This window comes from Rhyacophila brunnea, unplaced genomic scaffold (genome assembly GCF_057557595.1).
Source record: "Rhyacophila brunnea isolate RB1 unplaced genomic scaffold, BYU_Rbru_1.0 scaffold_19, whole genome shotgun sequence".
In the NCBI taxonomy this organism is placed as follows: Eukaryota; Metazoa; Arthropoda; class Insecta; order Trichoptera; family Rhyacophilidae; genus Rhyacophila; species Rhyacophila brunnea.
Window position 1 is genome coordinate 16964603 of NW_028232848.1, and position 16328 is coordinate 16980930.

Genomic DNA, 16328 nt, shown 5'->3' on the forward strand with positions numbered 1-16328 from the left:
ATTGTTAATGAAACAGAATAAAAATAAAAACCATTTTCGGTCCTAACTGGAACGTATAGACTTTCACGAAGTGGAGGTTATACTTATTAACGACTTTACGAGGATTGGTTGTCAGCCGTTCACCCAATTTATTGAGTCCACGCCGGACACATATTGAAAAAACAACATGTCATTTTTCAGACGCGCAGTCAATCCACCGACTACGTCACCGTGGGGCAACAGTTTGGATATTTGCCTAGCTGGGCTGCATGACGTACACGGATTAATAATTAATTACCTATATGTTTTTGGCCGCTGGTATAAATGCTAACACACACTGCGTTCACTATACAGTAGAACCTAGATATAACAGACTAATGCGGGTGAGGGGATGTCCGTTGAAGCCGAAAGTCTGTCGTATAAAAACATAAACAAAATGCACTGTATTCGTCTTCGGATGATCAGACTCGTCCGTTGTAGAGTGTCGTTAATGTTCGATGTCGACGCACTTGCTTTCGATAATACTTCTTTGCACTTTTGATGTCTGCTGTTTTTTTATAATCAACTTTCTAAAATTACGAAAATGCGTGTAATATAAGAAGTTGAATTTCGGACGGCGAACCAATAAATATTATTAGATCGTCGAGATGCGATCTTATCACAGATAACTTTGTTTTTGGGCATGTTGTTTCTCCTTCCTCGGCATCTTTACTTCCATTCTCATTTTCCAAGATCAGAACTTCATCTGCTATTTCAGTTTCAGTAATGAGGTCACATTCATACATTGCTCACCATTGTAAACTTATTGAATGGAGTAATAAATGCATTCATTCACTTCGAGTAAACAAATTGAACTGCTGTGCAACTGTGTGAATTATCGGCCAGCGTTGCAAACTTCAGTCTACTCTACGAGAACGGCATCATGACTCGAATTCGAGTGCGTGAGGTATGACGTGAGTATTATGCGCAGAACATTGTTTACAAACGGTGACACTTGGATTTAAACATACTGTATAACATTAATGGGATTTTTACAACAATTTTCACACTTGACCGGATATTTTGCCCGCTATATATCGAGGTTCTACTGTACTTTGGAGTATTGCTACTTTTTGTCTGTGAAAAGTCTCTTCCGGTTATTGATAGAAAATATGGACAACATATTATTATCCAGTGTGCAATCAATGACACATACGAGTAGATATGATAAAACTGACATAATTTAACATCAGTCATAATAATGAATGATAAGATAACATTGATAACTGTATAAAAAAGTATTTATCTGTGCATTCCTTATTTTAGTTCGTGCAAGTCGCTAAATGTCTTACACATAAACAGTGGTGTCTGTCTCTTTTATCATAATAAATAATGCCCTGCTCCAGTTAATACAGCTTGCTTTCTTGCACACTTCCGCTCGGCGACTTATCATCATCTGGAATCTCGTTCCAACTGACAATCTCTTCATTCGCGAGCTGTACGATAATCATTCGAAACAAGTTGCAGAAAGCATTCAAAGAGAATTGAGCATGCACTGCCTACACAAGACATTTTAACTAATTTTGTCATACGTGTCGCAATAACAGGGTGTTGTCAAGACAAGACATAGTCGAGATAATTCCGGGACAAGTTTCAAATAAATTTAGTATTGAAAGTTTTCCACCAGAATTTGAGTGTTTCTAGCTTTCGTTTCCAATTCGTTAGAACAGTTACCTGCCAGAAAAAAGATCCGTACAAAATCCAAATCCAAATTCCTCTCCACTTCTAACATTGTCTATGTTCTTCCAAATTTATTCAAGCTCTTGACTCTTTTTTTAGCTTTTATTACCTATCACAAAGTTTGCTACGTACAAAGGTGCTACGTTTTGTTCTGACCTGACTTTTCAAAAATATTCGGTAAAATTCTGGTACATTCTGCGTCTCAATTGAGGTGCAATCGGTTCCAGGGTAAAATCTTCTTTTCCTGGATGATCCCGGCCAAACCAGGACAGCTGGCAACCCTGCAAGTCGCAATGCATGCCCACTGTATGTTTTGTCATATTGCGTTATGTATCAAAAAAGACAGAAGGTACTATACATCCGGTGTAATAAGTATTACGTTATTGTCTGTGGCGTCAGATATAAAAGCTATCGATGGCTTAATATTAGTATGTTGATGTTTTGAAATAAATAATTTATTAGATTGGAAAAAGTATATTTTTATACTTAATTATAATTAAAGTGGAATACTACACAACATGAATCCATTAGAATTTAAATTAAAATTCCATCAAGTAGCATCGGTTGATAGTATTAATTTTAATTATAACATAACACAGCCACAAGTTACAACTAAAAAGCCGTGTACACACTAGAAGAAAGCAGTTGGGAAACAAAGTGAAACATGAAAAAAACATTTAATGTTAGCTGACTAGGAAAGTTAATTCATGCTGAATAGTATAATATACCATCATCACAATGTGCAATATGAGCTAGTTATAAATGATTTGATTTCAGTTGACATAATAATCAATTGACACAAAGTCTTCGAACTTTGGCAATGATTGAAAATAAAATAAATAAGTTTCTGAAATAGGCATTCGAGTATCAGTTGGTGCGCGTTGTGCAACAAGAAAATGATGCAGATATTTTAAATCCCAGAAAATATTAATAATATATAAATTTGAAAGCCAGTCGCCATGGACAAGACTTTGAAGCAAGATTCGGTATATTACATGACATACAAAACGCGCCGAGTATCCTCAAATATTACCAAGATTGAGTGCGCGTTTCGTTTACGTGACAAACTGTAATGTATATGATGATATTTTTCTAACTATTGAAACTATCATAATACTTTAATACGTGTGAACATGTATCCCACATTTCTCTCGCGAAGTCAACCATCGTAAAGCATCACCCAGATGACAATCCACTTCCTTTATTTCTGCATTCCCTATTTTTGACATAACAGTTCAGTTCGGTGTTTAAAAATTGCATACTTTAGCAGGGTTGCATCAGTAAAAAGCGTTTAAAAAACCTCTATAGACCATGGGTGCTGGTAGCCACAGTCTAAATATGTTTATTGTGCATGGCTTTATAGTTTATGGTAAAAGGAAAATAACCACGGTCTATTGATAATACCTCTTTTCGGGGAAAGGAATCAACTTAATAAACCATCCACGTAGTGTGTTGTTTATTCAAATGCATCGAACGCCTTGATAGAAAACATAAGAGTCGTCGATCTTTGTTTAGTACAGGGATGTCTAACTTCAATTAGACTATGATCTACTATCCAGTACGAAAACTGGCAGTGATCTACCACATTCTCCCGTTATCAGTCTTCAACAAACGTATTATATTTGGTTGAGGACACTGACGCGTTACAAATACTCCTGCGGCAGGCCGTGAACGGTGCAATACGAAACATGTTATGACGAGGTCACACTGGTTTCCACATGGTTAATTTGCAAACGATTTTCACGAAAGCTGGTTAACGAAATAAAAATAGAAATGGTTAATCTTTTCGAAATCCCAATGAAGTCGCATTATATTATTATAACTGAATTTTCACGCTTCACGACTCAATTATTATGGGCTTATGATAGATATGATCCAAGACGGACTATATTCAAGACACGGCAACTGAATTCCGAATTTTGATGGTAGTGCTCGTTATTGATTATCTTCCAATGCAATGCGGTAACATAATATTTCGTCGAAATTTAAATATAAAGCAATTATCATTTTCTACAAAACTGATTGCCATATTGCATTTTCAGTATGAGCAATAAAAAAACTAGCACTACCGTCGATATTTAGGGTTTCGTGTCACGGCCTGACTAAAGTGAGCCTTGGGTATGAACTAGGTAGGACCTAGGTACTAAAATCTACCCCGAGATCGACGCTTTGGAGATACCTACCTGGTTTAGTGGGATTAAAACGGATGAGAAGGTTTTACTACTTGTTAATATGGATTATTTAACTTTATAAAATTGTTACCTACCATATTGTATAATGATGTGTCAATACACACAATGTATAAAGTCGCATAATAAAAATGGCGTGAAAACGGCGTTAAAACAGGCATAAGAAAGGGAGATCAGAATAACAACGAGACAAACGATGGCTTTATCTCCAAAGCAACGAGTTTATTATACTCCACCATTGTTGATCATAATTCGTATAAAGGCGAACAATGTAAGATATAACCCACCGTGTGATGCAGAGTGGAGCTGTGGTCCAATTAAGAAGCAAATGAATTGAATATTATGATTGAACAATACCTGAGTAGTCGTCTGTTATTGTGGCGCTGGACCGCGATTTCCTAACTCTCGTCTCGTGTGGCACCAGACGAGATGACGTAATTGTGACGTCACGCTCGAGGCATGCCGACCGCGCACAGAATAACCATAGAAAATTTTATTATGATACACCTATATGTGTATGGTGACAATGAATAGCGCCGCTGTCTGACCACTCGCTATTTTCTCGAATGCTATTATCACTCCGGTAGTACGTCATAATGATGTCATATGACGTCATCTCGACCGGGAAGCTTGCACTCGCAAGTTCTAACATAGAGCCCCTGGGCGCGAACGAGTGTGGGAAGTAAGATAAGCCGGATGAGCCAAACATAGGTTCAAATTTCCCATGAAATCTGTATTACAGCTACGGCAAAACGAGCCTAAATAACGTGATATGAATATACATGGAAACGGCATTGTGATTTATAATGAATGGGTGGTAATTAATTTAGGACAATTTGTAGGCAGCTCCCGTAAAATGGCAGAATTGAGCGCACGAGTCGACGAATGATTATGTTAAAATTAAAAGAATTCAATTAATTAATTAACACCGGTAATATACAACGATTCCCAAAAGGCAAGCAGATAAGCCAATACTTACCATATTATTTATACAGCACAGAATATTATAATAACACGATGGCGAATTCGTTAAGCACCTTCATCTATATCAGAATAGGTAGATTTCACATAAAAATGGAAATTTTTTAAATATTTTATCACATACTAAATAATGTTGGTCTTTAGTTGTCGTCTCATTGATACCCTCACTTAATTAAAAAGAAATCAAATTTAACATAAATATTAAAGAGAATTGATGTGACTTATATCACCCGATTCTCTTTTTGCACAGTGGATACATGCCGTGTGAGTGCAAAAAACCGTGAAAAAATATAAGGTGCACATATAAAAATGGGAGATAGGTTCCATTACTTAAAATATCCCCATAATATAACACTTTAATTGTGGTGACGCATTTCGACATAATTCTAATCTATAATATATTATTTTAAAACTGTATGGCTACGCAGTCCGGTGCAGCATGACTACCATTGGTTTCAAAGTGTGTCAAGTACCATAAAATGTTCTAAATTATGGTAGAAAATATATTTTTTTTACACAGATAAAAACATTTGAAGCGGCCAAGCCGAAAACCGGAACCGAACATAGTACATATTTTTATATATAAAGTATATATTTATTTGAACCGGAACGAAAACCGAAACGAAACAAAAAAAACAGTTCGAAGCCCTGAAGATAATTCGAATTTATTTTCTTTTTTCATCAAACCGACCCTTTCTAGAGCATATTATATTAGTACCTGATCGCAAACCTCCCCCCTCCCTTACAATCAATTTAATAAAGATGTGTGTTTAGAATGCGATGTCTGTTGCTTTACAATTATTTACATGCATAAATCCCCATAACTTCTCATCACATAGATTCGTGCAAGTGAAACCTGTCGAGTTCTATTCCTTGTCCCTTTCGTGTCCTAAGCATGTCTGAAAACAGCAAAATTGTCTGAAGTGCAACGGAAAGATTTTTGTTTCAAATTGGATGTATGGTTTGATTGATGTGTTTTTTTATTTCAATAAAATTGAAAACGAACAGCTTTTCAAACACACGACTTTACACTTATGAGATTACTTTATCGGATGTATCGAAAAGTATTACTTGCCCGTTTGAGCAGCCTAGCATTCACCCTCTCATTTGCCGTACAGCGTTCCCTTCAGTCTTCTTGTGCCGCTACTTTGGGAACCTACCTTGGTTATAAATTATAACCAACGCCAGTATCGGCTCTACAATACATCGTGACGTTCGGTCGCATCCCAAGAGGTTTTTTTTGTGCGAAAAATGGTTACTAATCATTATTTTGTTTAACGATTTACGTAGGTGGATGGGTCTGGGTCCAAAGGCGTGAATACGCATTCTAGTTACTTGATATAAATAAAAATACGCCCGCGGCGCTGATTTTACATCCCTAAATATAATATGCCGATTGAGTGTAGGTAATAATTATTTTATATCTTGTAATCTGATTTTTGATAAATAATAATTGAAAAAATAAGAAAAACAGTGCGTTCGTTAGTACATATTGATTAACACCCATACACACAGATTCACAACTGCTAGCGAATATTAACGTAAGCATTATATTATGCCATTCGAATTTAGATAAGAAATACCTATTAAAAACTAAGAAAATATAAACAAGATACCTAACATTAATTTGAAAGATTTGCCATGACGAAAGAGAATGAAAGAAAGATGCATGAAGATTCTTCACAGTTGTCTGGTTACCAGTTGTTTAAGCCATGCGCGGACACAGAAAAATGGTTTGGGGATCCATTTTGAAAACAATATCTATAATATTTTTTACCGATTTTTAAGGCGACGTAACGGGGAGTGTGCAACAAAATCCAGAAGGTGTCACTGACTTTCACATTTATTCTACCTACTACTCATAGCTTCTCAGCGCTTCTACTGTGGACAAAAGCACTTTTCCGGGTATATTGCCCATATCCAGACACTCCGCACATTTGGTAGCTATAAACAGCTGACCTTCAAGTATAACATACGAATTATTGCGACCTCACAAGTCGTTATCGTATGCGTGTGGCTTAACGGTCATAATTATTAGGATTGTTAGTGTCCGTTTGTGTCTTTTAGACATAGATACCCCATCAGAATATTAAAGCAAATAAATATTGGATGCCCCAGATAGTTATACCAGTTTATGAGTGCCAGTCTCCCAGTGGCCACAGGCCTTGCGTGTAGCTGAATTTCGAGATGAGTGGGGCCAACCCATTTATAGGCGGTTCGACGGCCAAATCATCCGGATCATGAGGTCCTGACTCCCGTTGAAGAATAAGAAGGAGTAATAATCTATTTTCCATTTCTGGGGAGGCTCTAGACCCGAAAACCCCTCCTTGTGTGCGCGCCTGCTTTAGGCACATCAATTTACGTGAAGTGTCATGTACAGAAGTAAGTAATACCGGAAAATGTTCAATTAATACGTTCGCAGTTAATTGTGGGAAATTTCAAAACGACAAGTAATCACCACGTCGGGTAATTGAGTAATTAAGACATAACTTTTTAAAAAAATCAACGAAAACAGTCTCGATCGAATTCGACCGTTTCAACGGCATCATTGATTTGCAACAATGTCTACTGTGACATCAGTCGAAAAGCGCTATTAATCCAATTACGAACAAAGAAATCGAAGACACGACATTATTATCTACTTCTGACGATAGCTAAGCACTTTTTTGTAATTTAATTGTACAAATCCTATTGGCTATCGTGCCGCTGGAAATCTCCTAAACATAAAAAACGTAATTGACACGTAAATGGATGAAATTACGGTATGAAAAAAGATGACATGCGACGTTATAAAAATAATTCCTAGTAATTTTCTACTTATTCCACCTGTATTAATATTAAACGCAGTAATGAGATGATTATATTTTTACGTCTTCGGCAGGAAAAATAGAATACTTAGATAAGTAGTATTAAAAGACGCATATATTCTCAAGTAACGGTACAGGCCCACCCTCAGCTAGATTGAAGGTAAGAAGAAGAAGGAATAAGACACGATCATAAAATTTTCTATGGAACAACATGTAGTCAGCGCTCGAAATCGACTGGAACGCCCCGGAACGCAGCAAAATGGTAAACCCCAGTTCCGTAGCTATCATGAAAATCATTACATTAACTTATATTCTGTAATATAGTTTAAAAAGAAACTTGACATGCGTATACACATATTTATACAAACAATAATAAAATGTTGTTTTGTTTTATTGCAAAGTTGTTCGGCGATCTTAATATAGCATAAATTCTGTTTAATGGGAATTTTGTACCATTTCATAGGATTTGGGTATAGTATTGCAGGATTCGCCTTCCGACATATTCCATGTCTGTGGATGTACCTACTATAATATTACTAATTGAACTAATTAAACGATCGTAAATAATATCTACGTTATTTATAAGTGCAAAGAGTGACGTCCCGCGGGAGTACACTAACCATGCACTGCCTATATGCAGCAGATAAAGGAAGGAAACTAATAATAAGTACAATTTTTGACAGCATTACATACAGACAGTATTAGTTTTTCCCCCTGCGGCGCTGAAGTACGTTACCTGCCCAAACATTGTCTGTCAGGTATATAACAAAAAAAAACTCCCACATTTTAATATTTTTTGGAAAATTATCGAGCTCTCCGGTCCATAAAACTTATCTACTTCGAGCTCTGGTGTAGGTACATACAGTACAATCTCGATATAACGGACTTCGGATATAAGGGACAAAGTATCTGGTAAAATGTAAACATTGTTAAAAACATCTTGTCACATATTTGAATCTAAGTGTCACCGCTTGTAAACAATATTCTGCGCATGATAATCGTGTAATACCTACCTCTCGCTCTCGAATTCGTGTCATAATACCGTCCTGCTCGTAGACTGAACGTAGGACTGACGTTTGCAACGCTGGCCGCTAATTCACACAGCTGCGTAGCAGTTTAATTTGTTTACTCGAATTTAACATATATTATACATTTATAACTCCATGCAATAAGTTTACAATGGTTAGAAGTAGACGAAGGTGACCCTAGGTATCATATCATGACTGAAAGTGAAATAGCCAGATGATGTTATGATCTTAGAAAATGAGTATGGAAGTGAAGATAGCGAGGAAGAAAAAACAACACGCCCAATGACAATCTAATAACATTTATTGACTGGTCGTCAGATAACGATATTCAACTATAATACACGCATTTTCGTAATTTTAGAGAGTTGATTATATAAAAACAGTAAGTTCAAAAGTGCAAACAGAACTTGATTCTTTTTTCTATGAAGGATTACCGAAGCCAAGCGCGTCGACAAATAGGAGTTTACTTTTTAAACATAGGTGGTGTACGAATGCACTACATGCCAGTTCTACGATTAATCTCATCCAGATAGTACAAATATACTTATCTAACTGGCTGTAATGATGGTTGAATTTGATTCAGGAGAATAATATAATTTTGCCAATTTATCTTCATTTACACACAACAGGAAAACGTGAAATTCGTGTTCTAGAAGTTTTGTACCTACATCGGTTTTAAACTCAGAACTCAATTAATTATGAAGGCAGTAGCTTAAAAGTAAGTCATATTATATTAAACATACACGATTCTGATAATTTTATTTATGAATTACGTCTTCGTATGTACACCCACATACTAAAGAAATGAACGATAAGTAAATTCATTATAGTATTCCGGGAAAAGGCTCAACAAGGACAACAGGAGAAAGATCTAACAAATTTTAAGCAATGTACCTACACCTAATTCTATAAGCGAAAAAAGGAGATCTTAAGTCTTAAAGTGAAAAAAATAAGTTGAATATGCTTACCATATTATTAACCATGCATAGGTACTTACCTATATGGGGAATGGGACAACTGGGCGCCGGGACAATTGGGCGCGCACTGTCAAATGAAATAAATAGACGTTCTTACGAAGATTTTATACAGAAAGTAGACGAGGAATTGTAATCAGTTTCTATCTGCTAGGTATGAAGCGGTTTTCAGCCAACGAGATTGTCTTTCGCTAGCGAAAGACAGAGACCTAAACTAAGCGTAGAATCTACGATTTTTGTTTGTAAGGGCGACAGTATAGCTAAAAACGACTTAGTTTGTTGTGCTTTTAAAAATTATGCTAAAGAATACGTGAAATCGAAATGATGGAGAAGAAATTGCATAAGTAATAAATTAATTAAGTAAATAAATAATTAATGCATGAAACTCCCCTGATTCTGTACATAATGTACCTACATACTTCAAATGACAGAGAGCAATCTCCGAAAACTCGAAAAAAAAGTTGCGAATACAGTTCCTTAGAGATTATAATTGTGAACCAAATAAATTCAATATTTAGTGGCAAACCCAGCATTCTCTCACCAAAACGTACCTTTGAAAATCGCTATTAAAAGCAAAGGCAGTAATCTCACTGTCTTTTAAAAAGCATATACAGCAATCTCCATTTCAACTAATCAAATGCAAGAGAATGTCGCGCCACAGAATGGCCGCTCCATACTAAAAAGACAGTTGGCGGTGATTTTTGTTGGTGCTAATTTTAAATCTTTTTAATATCCCTTTACAAGTTATGAGGTTTTCCTTTGAGCTAATTAACACACAACAAAGATGTCGGCAGTTTATAAAGTTTTATGGCAAACACAGAAATCTCCAATTTTGGCAGCAATCTCCACCGCGTAGTAGCTAAAGCGGCAATCTCCCGATTTAAATACTAATTATCTTCTTATAGACATATATTAAAGAAAAACTGAGTGTGAATTTATTCCCTGATATCAAAATAGTAAAATCACGTATTCTTTAGATTCCGACTAAAGCTCCTTTAATATTTATAAGTTTTTGGTCTTTTTCTCAAAAACATAAAAATGGGAGATTGCTGCCTTTGCTTTTGTACCCCTCAAATGATGCATATTATTTAATTTGTTATTCATCACGTCAGTAAGTAATTTAAAATAATAACATAATAATGTTTAATATTTTTCACTGCGATATGACGTCGATCAATGTCCAAAGGCGGTTTCATATACAATGTATTAGTAATAAAATATGTAAATTTATATTATTAATACTGTTAATTGATTAACCTTGCACTTGGCGCTCAAGGTTTAACAAACAATCGATAATAAATTAATAAGTATCTACTTATATAGGAAATAGATTGATCGGAACGAGTAAAAAAAGTAGTTGGGTAAAAAGACACTAGAATGATGTGTGGTGTGTTTAAAACATAATCAAACTATGTAGGTATTAGAAAAATTCGAGACATTGACCCGAGTAAAATTCGAACTGGTATCGTTCACTTTGCCGGCGACGACTCTTATCCACTAAGCTGCCGATCCAACTATTCTTCTTTCGAATAATAAGAAAGCAGCTATCTCCAAAGTATTTCAAACTCCGTCAAGAAATTGTTACCAACTTTGTTATTTGTTAATGAAAGTAATCGATAATATTACGAATGGCGTATACCGTTTGGGACTATAGTCAGGCCGTGACACGAAACTAAACTTCGAAGGTAGTGCTAGTTATTGTTCACACTTCGAATGCAATAATGTTACTTAACTGTATGTAGAAAATAATGATCGCTACATGTTGATATTGCATATTATGGTAATAATTTTAACGAAATTTAAATCTAAAATAATCAAGAACTAGCACTACCACAATTTAGTGCCACGGCCTGCTTATAGTCGGCCTTGGGGATTTTGGTCAGTTTCTACACGATCATTCCACGAAAGAATTCACATATCCCTCCTCTAAATTGATTTGGAAAACTGGATACAGATCGTTCAATGGTCATGACGTCAAAATACGCGAGGTGCAACTAGAATTTGTGGGAAATAATAAAACACGCAATAAAGTAAATATTGACGCGACCGTGTTCCGATAATGAGTTGTACAAACGATATAGGTGGGCAGTCCACATAACCGCCTTTTCGATAAGTAATCAAATATTCGATAATGGTTTATGCTAATACCCGCACGCAGGGCAAGGAGGTGTCAACGTGAGAAAATGCGGCCCGTAAACAACCCAGGAACATCTTACCCGCATTTTCAACATTTATAATGCACACAACGGGAAGATCTTTCGAGAGAATCAACAATCGACAAGTAATGTCAAAATATGTTTGCAGACCCAGTGTATGACTGTCGGTATTGAAAGTAATCAAAAGAAACATCAATGCGCAGGTATCAGGAAGATTAATAGGTCGATGATGATGCATAGGGTGGGGCTTGAAAGATCTACTGCGAATGTGGTGAGATTCAAACCACGGAGCACATCGTGGAGTCATGTAACATGTATGACTTCCCCGGAGGAGTTTCAGCCATACACCAAGCCAAACTGGAAGCTATTGCATGGATTGATGCCTTGCCGGTCCACTGTGGCCTGTTATATGACTAGTTCTGTGATTTTGTTTGTGAATGACTTTTTCTTATTGAATAAAATGTTTTAATTATTTATATTTTTACTATCGCCATATTATGTTTATAGGTCGATAGCAACTACTGATTTGCAACATCTCAGAATCATATTTATTGAAAAAATATTGATACCGGGCAGGACCAATGTGCTTTACCGATTTAGTAACCTGCGCCATACCTAATTACGGCGGGGCACTTCGTTAATATCGGCGACCATGTCTAAGAATTAATACCTTGACTCAAAATCACAAAAAGGCGGCGTATTTCTAGGCACGCCGATTTATTTATGTTCAATAAAGAATGCCAAATGTTCAAAAAATAGTTTAATTGATAATTATTTTGTTTTAATGCCCACGATAGCCGAGCGTTAACTTCGGTAATTCGAACCCTGGGTCTGGCAACGTTCACATGTTGTTTTTCAACGTGTATTTTCAGCCAGAGTATGGACCTAATAGGTTAAGCAACTGGTTAAAGTCAATTTCTCAGAAAAAGAAAAGGTCTGTTAACACAACCTCCACTCTGTGAAGGCCCAAATTATGATCCTCTTAGGATCGAACATAGTGATGTAATGTAAATGTAAATTTATTTGAAGTACCTACCTACCTATATAATGAGCGTATGCATTTAATATACTTATCTGATATTCAAGCCTGTTTAAATCTACTCGATATTTCCATCGATGTCATTTTGCAAAATTTATACTCAGGATTGCCTGGACTTCCAATTATTATCTCCAAATCTTTAGGCATATGGGTTATGACGATTTGGAGAGACTGGCCATGATTGGTAGGATAAATGTTAAAAGAACAAGAGGGAAACACCTGCACTCTGAACCAATCAAAACAAGAAATATTTCATATTATGTTTCAGCAATCCGCTCAGCTGAGTCCACGGACAACTGCAGCAGAATTGAGAATGAGGCCAAAAAAATACCTTTAGAGCCGCAGGATGTGATATAGGCATGTTCGATAAAAATACCCGGCAATGACGGGCTAAACACCGATTATAAAAATGAATGAGATACGGTAGACCGGCATACAGGCGTGGATATATTATTATCTCAGTGCGTCTTAGTCATGGAGATAATAATATATAAACGGAAAGATAAATATATGAGCTAACCAAGTGACATACCTATAGGTACCTAAGTCTCTGAGAACTAGTTAATATCAATTAGGAATGGAGAGGTCGGAAAAACTGTCAGTAAATCATACAATATCATCCACTCGTGTGTGTCAGAAGTATTTCCCTGGAGCCGTGAGAATAACATACGAAAAAGCGCCACCGCACTAAACAATTAAATAAGCCAGGCAACACCTGCAAGTAGTGATAATATCGAACCCTTTCAGAAATGCTTTCAGGGATATTCCCGGTTTATACAATTTTCTTGTGTCATTTGTGTACGTACATAATATAAAACTAGACTGTAGTGTGTAGTCAGTAGTGTGTCAAAAAATTCAGTTTTGAGTGAATTAAGTATACAATTTTTATAACTGTTAAATACTCTATCAAACTGTAAAACTGTCTTATCAACATTGAATTGAAATGAAATACAGTCTTATTGCTAGTGAAATTATACATAATATGCATTTTATCCGGGCCCTAAAACTTATTACTAATTACTGTAGTGTCTGGGCTCACTGTTTTTATTTTACCAAATTTATTATTAATTATTTACCTATCGAAAAATGCTAGACCTGGCGAGAAAAACGCTAAATTAGCAACGCTGCTTACGAGTGTTTGAAAAAAAAAACATTAAAAATAACTACAAGATAAAAAGAACTTTTTATATACCTACAACTTTTTAAATTTTCTGTTGAATCATATAAATTTGACTTGCTAGCTTAAACGATCAAAAAAATTTGTACTTGATAGAAATAATATTCTGAAATGTCATTTTGATTTCCATAGTAACGCACGTATATATTAATAATCTAGTTGCTAGGACCATCCGCTTAGCAACCAATAATGGTGTCGAAATAACTTTTCATATAAAACAGAATTAACTGAAAATGAATTCAATTCTACTTAAAGATGGCTAAAAATATTTAAAAAAAAATGCATTGGCATCGTGTTCAGAAATATTCTAAAAGTTTCAAATGTCTAGCTAGTCAAGAAGTTAGTTAAAAATCGATTGCAAGATTTGTACCGGACAAAGAACCACCGGACAAATAAGAATACGAGCCAAGAAAAACGTTGTAAAATGTAGGTATACGGCGAACAACTTCGAAGTAGTATATAATATACAAACGCTTGGTCCATCTTACAATACGCGCGATGTTTTCAAAGAATTTCATTAGCAGCGAAGAAAGTTTTCCTACCTTGGTGGAAAGTTTGAAGAATTCTCACCGCTCAGGGGAGGCGGGTCGATACCGACTCGGTATTCCTTTGAGGAGCGGATCACAATCATGCGACCTCCAGGATCGCGCTGTGCACTGCGGGGAACAAAGAAAGATACAATTATTAGTACAAAATTTGCCAGCGTAAATCAAAACTGGGATAGCTCTTCGCGGGAGACAATTTCATTAATAACCCGACAGCCGCTTAAAATACAAATTAATTTGATATTATTTTCAGCAATTAGATGTAGATAGGAATATACTTCCTAGGGTAGGTACTCAAAAGGAGTAAAAAATACAAATCGATACCTATTAATTACCTTCTGTAAATCATTGTAGTAATTTATCCGAAATCATGAGCGTTTATGCATGTAAAATATTATAAAAGAATAAAAACCGAAGTAAAATGGGTTTTCTCCACTATGTATCATTTTATGTAACACCACATTTTAAATTTTTTATCAATACACTCAGAAAATATATTATAAGTACCTACTATAAAATGGGGCAGTAGATCAAAACAGTTCGGAAAGTCTGGGTTACTCTACAATGTAGATAGAGTGACGAAGCTAACCGTTTTAGTAGTCGGTATGCAGTGGGTGCCTACTAGTTTATATGTTAATTACGATAGATAACATGTAGCACAGACTGACATGGAAAGGTGCATATTGGGCATAATGCGGAAAGACCAAAACAGAAACCAATGGATAAGGAGCAGACAAGAGTGCGTGATGTAATAGAGATCGCTAAGCAGATGAAATGGCAATGGGTTGGACATGTCGTTTTTTCGAATGGTCAACCAGTTCATACAATGTGCCAAGGGGCACTAAACGACCACAATAATATCGCCCTAAAACCCGCAATATATACGAACTCATCGGTGGATGTACCGACGTAGCAGCGAAGAACTAGGCTCCGAAAATAATAGAGCTAGGAGAGGTCTTCATCCAGCAGAAGATAGACCCCAGCTGATGATATATTTAGTAAAGTAAGTGGTGTGGTTACATGTAAATTGTACCGTCGTGAGCTTTCTTATCGGAAAGAGATGACCGTATATATGTTCTCCAATTTTTTTAGACTCAATATGAACATTAATTCAATTTTCATAGCTAATTTTGAAATTCAAGAATGAAAACCTAACTTAACAAACAAATAATCCAGTATATCGGCTATTTTCAAAATTTGTTTGCTGCTGGGTTCCTGTAAAGTGTAAACCGACAAGAACCGTGTTTTATTTATACATGAATTTTATGTCAGTACTATACGACCCTAGTGGTTGAACAGCCATATATTTCCGATACAACATTTCACGGTGAAGTGTGATACGGCATACGTACAAGTTTCCGGACACGAAGTGGTGTATGATTCATATACCGGTGTACATCTGTATTTATGTATATTATAATTACAACATATATCTATAGTTCTTACCTGCGTCCACAAAGGACGATAACATTCATCTGTACTAGATCTGTATTTTTAAATAGTTTTCAGAGTATGCTACCTATTTCCACTGTAATATGGATCATATAGATATCTACAATGTCAAAGTATTATAATAACATACCCTTCATGAGGCTGGGTGGTTGGCCCTCTGCACAAAAAAACTAATATCGATTGAAGAAAGAATATATTAATTTTATCCGCTGTAACTGGCACGCCACGATCGGCCTTAAAATACTGCACGGTGGCCCAGAAACAATACAGATAAGATAACAT

General features: G+C 35.9%; 1 protein-coding gene across 2 annotated transcripts in view; it reads right to left on the reverse strand.

Annotated features, from left to right (window-relative positions):
- Positions 1–16328, reverse strand: part of Csk (C-terminal Src kinase) — a 146517-nt gene that overhangs the window by 98915 nt on the left and 31274 nt on the right. For both annotated transcript variants that reach the window (XM_085946018.1, XM_085946022.1), the window contains exon 2: positions 14592–14705. The gene's annotated coding sequence lies outside the window, so the exon portion shown is untranslated. The remainder of the gene's footprint in view (positions 1–14591; positions 14706–16328) is intronic.